Below are 12969 nucleotides of genomic sequence, written 5' to 3' on the forward strand. Positions count from 1 at the left end.
TTAATAAAAAGAAGTTAAGACAGAAAAATAAGGATTTTCTGTTAAGTATAAGAAATGAAAAAAATAAAATATGAACATTTATTAGCAAATTATCACACAAACATCAAAAATATAAATATATTAATTCCTTCAGGAATGAAACCGATCATATTCTATTTTTGTAGACTGGTCAGTAATTAGTGATCATGAACTGATAGTTAATACATGTAATTAATATTTTACTGGTTTTGGTATTGATACAATTGATTATTCTCAGTTCCAACAAAACTGATTGCTTGACAAAATGTCCTAATATTACTAAAGAGATGTTATTAAATTGAGTAAATTGAGTGAACCAGATTACATACCTGTAATTTTGTTGATTGCTATAGAAGATCAGTTAGTGAGATATTAACTAGGACATTTACATTTATGATCTATAATGAATATGTACCAAGTTCTTAGAATGAATAATTAGTTACTCCAGTATTTAACTCTGAAGATAAGATGGTGGTACAAAATCATTGGCCAGTAATTTTAACACCAATGTTATAAAAATGGTTTGAGAGCTATATTAGTGAAATCGTACTTAAAGAAGATAATCTTGCAATGCTTGATATTTTTCAACATGTTTTTTGAAAGGCCATTCTATACTTACTAATGTGTCAAGCTTTTATAATTACATTTCTAGGGCTATGGAAATAAGAATTAGCACAGGTGTAATCCATTTGCATTTAACCAAAACGTTTTACTTACTACCCTTCTATACTATTGATTTGTCATTGGAACAATATAAGGTTAATCAATATTCATGTAGGCAGATTAATTGTTGGATCAGAGGCAGAATCTCAAAGAGTAGTGATTCAAGGAAAAAAATCAGATCAGGCACGGGTAAGATCGGGCGTTCCTCAGGGATCTATGATTGGCCATTTGTTATTTTTGTTTTCATTCCAGAGTGAACATTGTCAGTTGGTTAAGTGCACAGACAATTATAAAACTGACTTTTTTTGCTAATACTGATGCCGATTTTACTAATATTAATAGATATTTACTTTGTTTAGGTAAGTGGGCTCGTACAGTTGATCTCCCATTTAGTAAAAAACTATAACATGTATTTTGCTAAACAAAAATTAAGGACATTTATTACACTGACTACATTTGATTTAAATGGCTAAGCTTGAAATGACGTCTGGGTTGATAGTCTTGTAACCTCCTATGATCTCATGATCCTAGTGGAAGTTAGTGAATATAAGGATCTCGGTATACTGATTGATCCTTTTGCTTTGAAAATCATATGAGAGTCATCTGTAATAAGGCCTTGATATAGATATGTTTGATTTTCAAAAACTTTATAATGAGAGAGAATACGATCTTAGCTACTTTATTTAAGGTATATATTAGATCAATTTTGGAACACAGTATTGTGTCCTGTACTCTTAATAATTGACAGTTTGATTGTATCGAATCAGTACATATAAATTTGCAAAAAGAATACCTGATATTAAGCAGTTATGATAGCTGTGTTTCAGCAGGTCTTAATACCCTCCATTATAGATATATCAGGGTTGACTTTTATTTTCCTATAATGTGTCTAATAACATTTTTTCAGTATTTATTGGGTATGAAAGTATATACTTGGAGCTTTTCTCCCCGGGCCTCTGCTGAAAATGGACATGCATCCAGTCGGACTATCCCAGTCTACAAATGTAAAATAAAAATAATAATCTAAAGGCCTATAAACATCATAATTTAAAGTTCTGTTTAGAGTTATTTAATAAAAAGAAAATAACTTGTCATTTAACACATAGGATGCTACAATTATAAAATAAATTACCATAATATATCAATGAGGCAAATAGTTTTGTAATATTTAAAAAGTCTTAGGTTGACTGAGCTGAAGCCAAGATGTTTGATCCAACAATTACAGAGACAGTGTTCCTTGAAAGCTGTAAATCTTGAATATTTTTTCTAACTTATGAACTTAGAGCATTGCACTTAACTGGGATGAGAAAGTGAGAGAAGAGACTGAACGCTGGTAGTACTGGGAGAGCAGAGTCATCGAATTAGTTCAGTTTATCTATCAAGCTATGCCCCCATCCTTATCTATCAGATTATACTGTATAAGCCCTTTAATTTGTGGAATTTTCTTTATTGCAGATTTAAATTCACTGTTATCTGATGTGCACCTTACAATGAAGCAAAGTTTGTTGCGCAGACTGCCAACATAGGGCAGTATGCATGACTAAATCTATTTGCTGTGTAAATATAAGCACATATATATATATATATATATATATATATATATATATATATATATATATATATATATATATATATATCCACAGTAAACTCTCAGTTAACCGGCACCCATGGGGATTGGTAGATGCCGGATAATTGTAGCTTCTGGTTGCATGAGAGTTACTATTAAAAATGGACACGACAAATACTGTACTCTATACCATAAACACTGTATTGATTTGATTTTAATATTGAAATACAGTAATTAAAAGCCTGGCTGAAATAATATTTTAAACTTATATTTTCTCTAGAAAGCATGGCATGCAGAACAGTTTCCAGTGGCACACTGAGTGAATAAGAATTGAATGAAGTAAATAGAGAGAGAGAGTGAATGCATGTATGAAAGCTGAAGAAACTGTGTGTGAGAGATCGGAGAGAGAGAATGTGCAAACTGATGCAAACGGACTGAGGGAGTGTGCAGCAAGTGTTGACATTTTAGCAAATTGACTTGTTTGGTTTGACTTGTTCTCAGGTTGGGGAGAGAGGGAATTTATTTGTATCTTTTCTTTTTAAAACTCTAAAACTATAAAAACATAAGGTATTTTTCTGCAGGGGTGAGACAAAGTGCAACACATGAAAAATTGAATTGTTGCTACTGTGTTGTATTTCTTTGATTTTATTCTGGTTGGTTGAGAGTTATATATATATATATATATATATATATATATATATATATATATATGTGTGTGTGTGTGTTTGTGTGTGTACATGTACATACATTTGCTTGCTTGTTTGTTTTTTTCTCTGTGCCTCCTCTGACAACTTGGACTATTCATTCCTCCTGGGGCAAAAGGCCTAAGGCAGTGCCTCTAGGAGATATCACCTGGGTGTGGAGCTGTCATCCTTGTGAGGGGCACATTTTCTTTCTTTAAGGCCCTAGCATCCCACACATGCAGAATAGCATTCCCCCAGGTGGGAGTATCACAGGACTGTCACTCACTTTTGCAGGTGACATATACCCTCTGATGACCTCACCATCTGGAATAAACACATCATGCATGTTTCTCAGATCCCCGCTGGGGAAATCAGTGCACTTTTTGTGCCTCAGACACATGCCCCACTCCTAGAGAAAGGTGACCAGGCTCAGCCACTACATGCATTTCCCTTCCCAGCAATCTGTAGCAAGCGCCCAAGCCACTTTAGTCACTCTATATCAATGGAGCTGGTATTTATAGAACTGAGAACACTGGTTAAGCAGGTAGTACATGATCTGTGCTCGTAGTGCATTTTGCTCCAGAGTAATACACTAAATATGATAAGACACTTGATATGGCAACAGCACACAGTGAACACATTTTAGTGAATTAAGGAGAGCTGTTGATCTCCAGCTATTTTGGACTTCATAGACCTTTGAAGTGGTGAATTGTGCCATGACAGACATTGGCAAACCCATGAACTTAAAGCATTGCACTTTATTGGGGATGAGAAAGTGAGAGAAGAGACTGAACTTTGGTGGTAAAGTGAGAGCAGAGTCATAGGATTATCTCAGTTTATCTATCAAGCTATGCCTCCATCCTCTCCTATCAGATTATACCGTATAAGCCCTTTAATTTGAGGAATTCACTTTACTGTTACCTGATGTGTACTTTACAATGAAGCAAAGTTTGTTGCACAGACTGCCAACATAGTTAGGGCAGTATGCATAACTAAATCTATTTGCTATGCAAGAGACTCAACTTTAGTACTAAAGTGAGAGCAGCAACTGTGAATACAAATTTGAATAAAGATGATTAGAGTATAAGGGTGATAGAAGTAGGTACACAGAGGCAGTGGGTTACCATCTGAAGGCATTAGGAATGAATGACCCCATGAAGATTGCACACGTATTGACTAACTTTAGAAATGATACAGGTTACCTGCTTAACAAACCTATCACTGACACTGCCTTGTATAGTGTTTGTGTCGGCCCTACTGGATGGTACCTTAATTAGCTGCCCAGCTTGACCATTCTTCAGGCCAGTCTTGCATGCTGCCATTGGTTCTGTATGGTGTGGTGGTGCAAACAGCCTCACAATACTTCAAAATGGAGCAAGCTGTCAACCTGTGGTCCTTGTAACTAATGTTTTCCATTCATTCCAGTATTCTTGTATTTCCCTGCTTGCTAACTAGATAATTGAACTGATCTTGCATAGGTCCTTTTCAGCCATGATGCTGGCCACAAGCAGAAAAGCAAATGCAATAAATATGGTGGCTAACAACACCTAGAATTTGCCAGCAATTTATTTCAGGAGATGAGAGAGAATCAGACTGCCTGAAAAATCCCACACAGACAATGAGAGACCATGCAAACTCTACACAGACAATGGCCACAGTTCAGTATTGTAATGTAAAAGAATTAATGACTGTGCCATTGTACTGCCCAGTCAGCATTTTATACATTTTATGAAATCTGGCATTAGGCCAAGTCTTCACCAAGGCATGGAACATTTTAAAAGATTTCCTGTTTATAGACAAATAGCTTTGAATGACATCCCTGCTGCTCATATCAGAGATTTGCATGCTGCTATCTGCACCCCATGAAAGAAAATAAGGTTATCCAGTGGAGTGTTGAGGCTCATTTCAGCTTTATTTATTTCTTAATCAAGCTGGTCATCTCACCAAGAATGGACTGTTTCAGCTATGAGGTAGAGGAGGTGGAGTTTCAGTATACATTAAAGACATACACACCTCCAGGCTGGTCAAACAGTATGATGGAGAGGAGACACTGCAGGTGAGGTTAACCATTGACAAGATCCCTATTCAAATCATGGCTAGCTACTGGCCCCCAAATCTGACTCAAGATGCCCAATCCGTCTATTTGGACCTGTTCAACTCTATCAAGATTCAACCCTTTACCCTGGTCCTGGGTGACTTAACTTCCCCAACCATAGATTGGAAGAATAAAAATAATGAAAAACGAATGGCTAAAAACACAAATCGACCATATTACATAAAATTCCAACTGGTAAGCGCTTGCATTCCCTTCATGGAACTTCTTCAGACCAAGTTGTATAATGAACACACTTATTTAAATACTTAACAATAACATGTGACCCAAAGCACTTAATGCCTTAACAACTTTAAAGTTTTCCCTATCAATTAAACCAGGGTATACACATGCATTCAGCCTGAATTGCCAGCAATATTCTTTCCAATCCAGTTCATCTTTTGCATCAAACCTATGATCAAAACCATTAAGTTCATCAATTATTACAAATTTGAAGCATGCCTTATTTTTTTCTAACAAATGTTTTTGCTTAACATGTTTTGCCAAGGCATTGCTTACATCAGTCTTGTCTGCTGCTCTTATATGTTCATTCACTCGCATATAGAATTATCTAATGATTCTTCCTATATAGAATGCTGGACATAATTCACATAGAGCCATGTATATCCCATGAAGGGAATGAAAGTGCTTACCAGTTGGATTTTTATATAATATAGTCAATGTGTGTTTTTAGCAGTTTTTTTTTTTATTTTGCCTTTTTACGGTTATTTTATTTGTTTGTTTGGAAGTTTCGTGAGGTAGTATAGATTGGAAGAGCTACTCATGCCAGAACACAAATCCCCAGAGATTCCTTGATTTTGTCAATGTAAATGCCTTGGAACAGCTAGTCGATACCCCCACAAGGGGTGATAATATCTTGGACTTGTTATTAACCAACATGAGTAACCACTGCAACATCCCTATAGTATCATCCTCCATGGTAAGATCCACCCACAAAGTGGTCACTTTCAAAGTCACCATCTCCCCAATCCCCTCTAGCTAGGATCAGGCATAAAAACTTCTCCAAAGCTGATTGCAGCCTCTTGACGGATGGTATAAACAGCTTCACAGCCCCCTCCCCCTCTCTAGGAACTAGCACCAATATCCAAACCTACACCAAAAGACTATACAAGCATTTATATAGATGCATGGAATCAGGAATACCCAACAGGACTAAATCATCCCCTGCAAGGAAGAGTAAAATTGTCTGGTGGACATCTGCAATAAATAAACTCCATAACAAAAGGAAAAATTTGCTGTCCAAGACCAAGAAGGAGCAGGTTCCCATTTGGAAGCAATGTCTCCTTAGCCCGAACAAGAAAATAAGAGCAAAGTGAAATCCTCCAAAGTAAATAGATATAGCAGACTTGCTGGCTGGCAGATTCAGTGAAAACTTTACCCCTCTGTCCCCATTCCATTAGTAAATCAGGACATCCCCTAGTACCTGCCCCCTTCCCCTTATATCTAGGGAACAGGTCATCACTGCTCTCTCAGTGGCAAATACACCTTTCATGCGACCCGATAACATCCCAGGCTGCATCCTACTTGAACTCAGGCAGAAACTTGCAGCACCATTAGGCACCCTATTCAACAAAAGCCTGAGTACTGGCTTCATCCCAGCTGAATGGAGAGGACAGCCACTGTAATCCCTTTACACAAAGGTGGAACGTCCACGAAACCGGCACATTATAGACCCATCTGTCTAACTAGCCTGATCTTCAAGGCCATGGAACAGATTATCATGGACCTCATTAACAAGGACAATGGCAACCTCCAAACACTTGATCCCACACATTTTCGCTTTGTCAAGGGGAGGTCATGTCTGTGAAATTTGGTCGACTTCTTTGAGACAGTCACCAAAGCCATGGATGAGGAGAAGACATTGCACACTGCCCCTTAATTTGGCCAAAGCCTTTGACAGTATTCCCCACTCGAGCATAATAGATAAACTCTCTCAACTAGGCATCAATCCATATGTTACCAGATGGCTAGCAAACTGGTTCACTGATAGAACCCATGTAGTCAAAATAGGGGAAGCCACCTCAAGCAGTAGACCCGTAACAAGTGACATACCCCAGGGTTTGGTCTTGGGGTATCTGTTATTTGGGACATACTTTTCTGAGGTGCAGGCCAAAACCAGTGGGCTATGACTGACCAAATTTGCAGATGACTACAAGCTGGGTGCTGTCATCAATTGCCCTAGTGATGTGGACATTATCCAAGAGGGTCTCACTCAGACAAATACTGGTGCCAGAAACGTGGCCTCAAGCTGAATACCAAAAAATGCATCATCATACCCTTTGGGGAGAAGTGACATCCCCACAAATTATCACATTAATAACAACATCTTAAGCACTCAGTTGTGAGAGATTTGGGCACTCAGGTTGATAGCAATCTGCTTTTTACCACAATATTGCTTCCATTGTACAGAAAGGCTTCTACGTGGCCCACCTCATAAGTAAGGATATCTCAGCCAGGGACAAGGAGGTATTAACATCCCTATATTCCTCCCTTATAAGGCCCTTTATTGAGTACAACACCCCTTTCAGCATGTACCTCATAAAGCACATGCAGCAGCTGAAGAGACCACAAAGGGCCTCAAACATCTACCATAAACAGTGTGAAAAACTGAAAGGCTGCCTGCCCAGCCAGATAAAATCTTGTAAATAATTCTATATGATTTGTAAATATAAATATAATTCACAGGCTGGTTTTACAAATGTAAAAGAGAACTATATGTTATGATTAAACTATATGTTGTAACGGAGTTTCAAAAATGTAACCACAATGCACCCTGCTAAAAGAAAGCTGATGAAGTAAAGCATTTTATGACTGTTTGATCTCAAGGCTCAGAGACGGGATGTCTGGATGAAGGAATTCTTTCTATTGTCTTAGGACAAGAGTTAATTGCTAGATTTTACATATATAATGTCCTGTATGGCTGTGGCTTCCTGCAGGTGCACATTACTAAAATAAATGTAAATTTTGAGTTTCTGTTAGCCTGGGAAGCTAAATCAAAACTGTTAAGAATTATGTAATCTAAAATGAGTCATGCAGTAATGTGTTATCACTTTAAGACTTTCTCTGAGAGAAAGAATCAGAGCATTTTGGATTTTGTCTGAACCTGAACACATCTACTCACCAATACTCTGCCTTTGTTCTGTATGTATGTAAATTATTTAGAACATTGTTTCTCTTAAAAATAGATAGAAAATAGTAAGTTTAGTCTAGCTGTTTTCTATATTTATGTCAGACTATCCTGCAGTATTATTTTAAGAACTTTCCTGTGTCTGAACTCTTGACTAGCACTGTGTTGAATTGAGGAGATTTGTCTTGTGTTTTTATTATTTATTATTAAATATTTTTAAACCTTTCAACTGTGGCTGTTTTGTGTAGAGATAATTTAAGCTGTAGAGTACATTGCATGTATATAGTGATACTGTCCAAGCTACTCCAATAAGCTTTGCTGTTCATCATACTTACTAATAGGACAATAATAATATTGCACAGTAAAATTGGACACCCTTTGGTAAGGGTGTTATTAGTAGCTGATATTAGTGGTTGGTGACAGTGATTTCAGCCTGGGCAAAAGGGGCATAGCTAGTGAACCTGTGTCAGGAGTGTCTGTGTGTTTGTATATAAATCATATCTCAAAGTGTGCGTGTGTGTGCGTGTGTGTGTGTGTGTGTGTGTGTGTGTGTGTGTGTGTGTGTGTGTGTGTGTGTGTGTGTGTGTGTGTGTGTGTGTGAGCTACCTGGGCAGGGATACGAAGCACTGGTTGGACAGAGAGGTTTTAGCGTGACCACTAGGCTGAGACCTGTACCCTATAGCTGTGCCAGTGGGAGTCTTATTGGGGATCTGGAGAGAGATGGAGAAACCAGCCCCAGACTGACTGTGATCTCTGTGGGCTTTTAAGGGAAATGGTACTTTACTGTGTGTGTACTTGTTATCCTTCCCAATGTGGATGCCCCTCACTGGTGTTAGTGGTGAGGATTGAGGCTCCTTAATTAATGGACCAATGCACGGGTATCACATATTAATTGTTTGGCAGTGGTGGGATATCTACACCACATATTAATTGGTTGGCAGTGGTGGAATAGCCACATCAAATATTAATTGTTTGATAGTGGTGAGTTAGCCACATCACATACTAACTGGCTTGAAGTGGTGTGGATAGTGAATTCCTGTAGCTTGTGTGCAGTGATCACTGCGGGTGTTTTTGTACTCTTAAATCAGCCACGCAGTGAATATTCAGAGTATAGCAAGCTGACAAGGAGCCACTTGGTTGAGATGTGCCAAGCTAAGGGACTGGTGCATGGAAATCTGACCAAGGCAGACATGATTGCAGCTTTTGTCACAGCTGCATCAGAAAAAAGCAATCAGGTGGGCAATCAGACTGGCCATGGAGATGTACAACACTCAAAGAATGGACATCTCACACTTTCTGCAGAGGACTTAAAAATCCATCTAAAGAGCCAAAGAGACTTGAGTTGGATGCCAGGCATTTGGAAACAAAAGCAGCAGAGAGACTGAGACATCTACAGGCTGAGGCGAATGAGAAACTGCTACACCTGGAAGCTGAGGAGGAGAGGCAGATAGAGCATGAAAAGGAGATGGTGACTCTTCACCAGGGTCATAGAAGTAATGGGGAAGGGAGTAACCAGACCCCAGAAGCACAAACGGTCAGTAAATTTCTTCCACGGTTTACAGAGGGGTATAATTTTGATAGTTTCATTCATATGTTTGAGAGGGTATGTAAACAGTATGATGTTGACCAAAGACTCTGGGTACGGTTCCTGACCCCCTTACTCCATGGTAAAGCTGTAAATGTACTTTCCAAACTGTCAGATAATGATTTCTTAAATTATACTGCTGTTAAGAATTGCTTGCTAGAATGTTTTTAAGCTAACACCTGAAGCGTATAGGAAAAAGTCTTATGAGCATAGACACAAGGCAGATGAAAGTGTGTGTGAATATGTTGCTGAACTGAGCACTTATTTTCATAGGTGGGTGAGTGAATGTCAAGTCACTACTTTTGAAGGGCTGGCAGACCTTTTGGTGAGGGAACAAGCCCTTAGCACTTTGCCTGAGGACATGAGGGTCTGGTTAACTGATAGACAATGTGCTACTTCAGATGAGGTGAGGAAGAAGGAAGACCTATACCTAGCAAGCAGGGCATCACTGCACAGGAAAGGGACACCCAGTACTGCTCATGGGTTTAAGGGAACCCAGGGTGGGCAGCCCAGACTGCCCCAACAGAATCTGCCAGTAGCAGGGGAAGCCACTAGTCCAGTTACACATCCAAGGCTTAGGGTTAAATGTTTTGAATGCAACCAGTGGGGCCATGAGGCATACAGATGTCTATGGAGGCAATGTGGGGAACGAAAGGTGAGGGAGCCAGTAAGTGGGAAAGACAAAGTGCCAATAGTAGGCTGTCTTGAAAAAACAGGGGTACCAAACTACCATCCTGCAGATGTCCTGATAGGGAAAGATTTTGATGAGGCAGTACTATGTGGTTATGCAGTTACACGCAGTCAGGTTTCGAGACAAGCATGTGGGTCAGTTAGCCTGGGGGAGACCCAGACAGACCGCATACTTGCAGCCAGCACTGGTGTGGTGGTTACTTCATGGAGGGAGCCACTCTGTAGCAGTGCAACTGAAGGTGAGCCACAGCTGCTTGTGGGTACTGATGGTCCCTTGAACAGAGTGACTGCAAGGGCAGAGGTGAGTAGTAATACCCAGGCTGACAGTGAGTCACCGCTGTCAGAGAATGCCAGACTTCCTGTGGAAGGGGAGCTGGGAAGGGTTACAAAGACAGAGTTGAGACAGGCTCAGCTCTCAGACCCTACATTGCAAGGCCTGAGGCAGGTAGCTAGTTAGTGAGGCAACTGATTCTCAAGGGAAGGGGGAAATCTGTATAATGGAACAAAGGGCTACTGTATAGAGAGTGGACCCCTGAGGAAGGGCTAGAAAGTGAGAGAATGCAGCAGTTGGTAGTGCCTAGAGCCTACCATCTGGCGCTTCTAGTCATAGCCCATGATAATCCCTTAGCAGGTCATATGGGTATAAAACATACAAAGAGACATATTATGCAGAACTTGTGTTGGACTGGAATTTCCAGAGATGTAACAGGGTACTGCAGGACCTGTGAGCAGTGCCAAAAGGTAGGCAAGGCAGGAGACAGGGTGAGAGCTCCTTTGATGCCGTTGCCTGTGATTGAGGAGCCATTTCAGAGGGTAGCTATGGATATTGTGGGGCCTCTGAGTACCCTAAGTTCCACGGGGAAAATTATATCCTAGTGGTAGTAGATTATGCTAGAAGATACCCTGAGGCAGTGGCTTTGTCCTCCATTGAGGCAAAAAAGGTGTCAAATGCTTTGTTAGAGGTTTTCAGAAGGGTAGGTTTCCCAAAAGAAATACTGACTGATAGAGGTGCCAATTTCATGTCAGACCTGCTGGCTTGTCTGTAGAAGTACTGTGGGGTGAAGCTCCTGAAGACCACCCCATATCATCCACAGACTAATGGTCTTGTTGAGAGGTTAACTGTACAATCGAGTCCATGCTACTGGCATTTGCAGACCAGTTTAAGAGGGATTGGGACAAATATTGCCCCATCTGTTGGTTGCTTACAGAGAGGTTCCCCGAAAATCCACAGGTTTTTCACCCTTTGAGTTGTATGGCCATAGGGTGAGGGAGCATCTAGATTTAATTCGTGATGAGTGGGAAAGTAACTGTGAATCTCACAAGGAGTCTGTTGTGGCATATGTCCTTAACCTCAGGACAAGACTCAGGGAACTCATGGCTTGGCCTAGGAGACCCTGACAGAAGCACAACAGCAGAAAAAGGTCTGGTATGACAGGAATGCTCGAGCTAGAGTGTATGCTGTAAGGCCGCAGGTAATGGTTCTCATTCCTGTCAGACGCAACAAGCTGCAAGCAGCTTGGGAGGGACCCTACAAGGTGATAAGAAAGGTAAGTGGTGTTAACTACATGGTAGAACTGCTAGGCAGGAGCACAAATTGTACCATGTTAACATGATGAAACCTTACCATGATAGGAAGGCCCTTGTGTTGAGTATTTGCAGTAGATTGCAGGAGGAGTCTAAGGGAGATCTGGTGACTGATCTCCTCAGTGAGGCTCGTACTGACATCTCAGTAGAAGGGGTAGCAATGTCCCAGCAGCTATCTCCTACCCAGGTTTGAGAAATCCAAGTAGTGTTACAGGAGTTTGGGGACATGTTTACTGGAAACCAGGGTGCACCCACCTGGTGCAGCACCAGGTGGATACAGGACCCCAAAGGCCTATTAGGCAGGCCCCTTATAGGGTGCCTGAGAGAGTCAAACAGTCTCTGAGGGAGGATATGCAAGAGATATTGGAACTAGGGGTACTTCTAGAGTCCAAAAGTCCCTGGGCTCCACCAGTGGTGCTGGTGTCAAAGAAGGATGGCAGCACCAGGTTTTGTGTAGACTACAAGAAATAGTCATACAGAGTCAGATGCTTACTCCATGCCTAGGGCAGATGAAGCCCTAGAGCAGCTGGGTGGGGCTAAGTATCTTACCACCAATGATTTTACCAAGGGTTACTGGCAGGTGGCCTTGACTCCCAGTGCTAGAGAAATATCAGCCTTTTTTTACTCCTTTTCACTTGTATGAGTTCACAAGGATCCCCTTTGGGATGAAAAATGCCCCAGCAACTTTCCAGAGGCTGGTAGATTATATCCTAGCAGGAGCAGGAGGGGTTGTCCTTGCTTACCTAGATGATATTGCCATCTACAGCCATTTCTGGCAAGAGCACCTTCAACATGTCAGGGATGTGCTGAGCAGACTACAGAGGGCAGGGTTGACCATTAAACCGAGCAAATGTTAGGTGGGTATGACAGAGGTCTCCTACCTGGGACATAGAGTGGGGAGTGGTAAGATCAGGCCAGAACCTGCCAAAGTGGAAGCCA

This window comes from Protopterus annectens, chromosome 16.part0 (genome assembly GCF_019279795.1).
Source record: "Protopterus annectens isolate FY-2018-M chromosome 16.part0, PAN1.0, whole genome shotgun sequence".
Taxonomy (NCBI): domain Eukaryota; kingdom Metazoa; phylum Chordata; order Ceratodontiformes; family Protopteridae; genus Protopterus; species Protopterus annectens.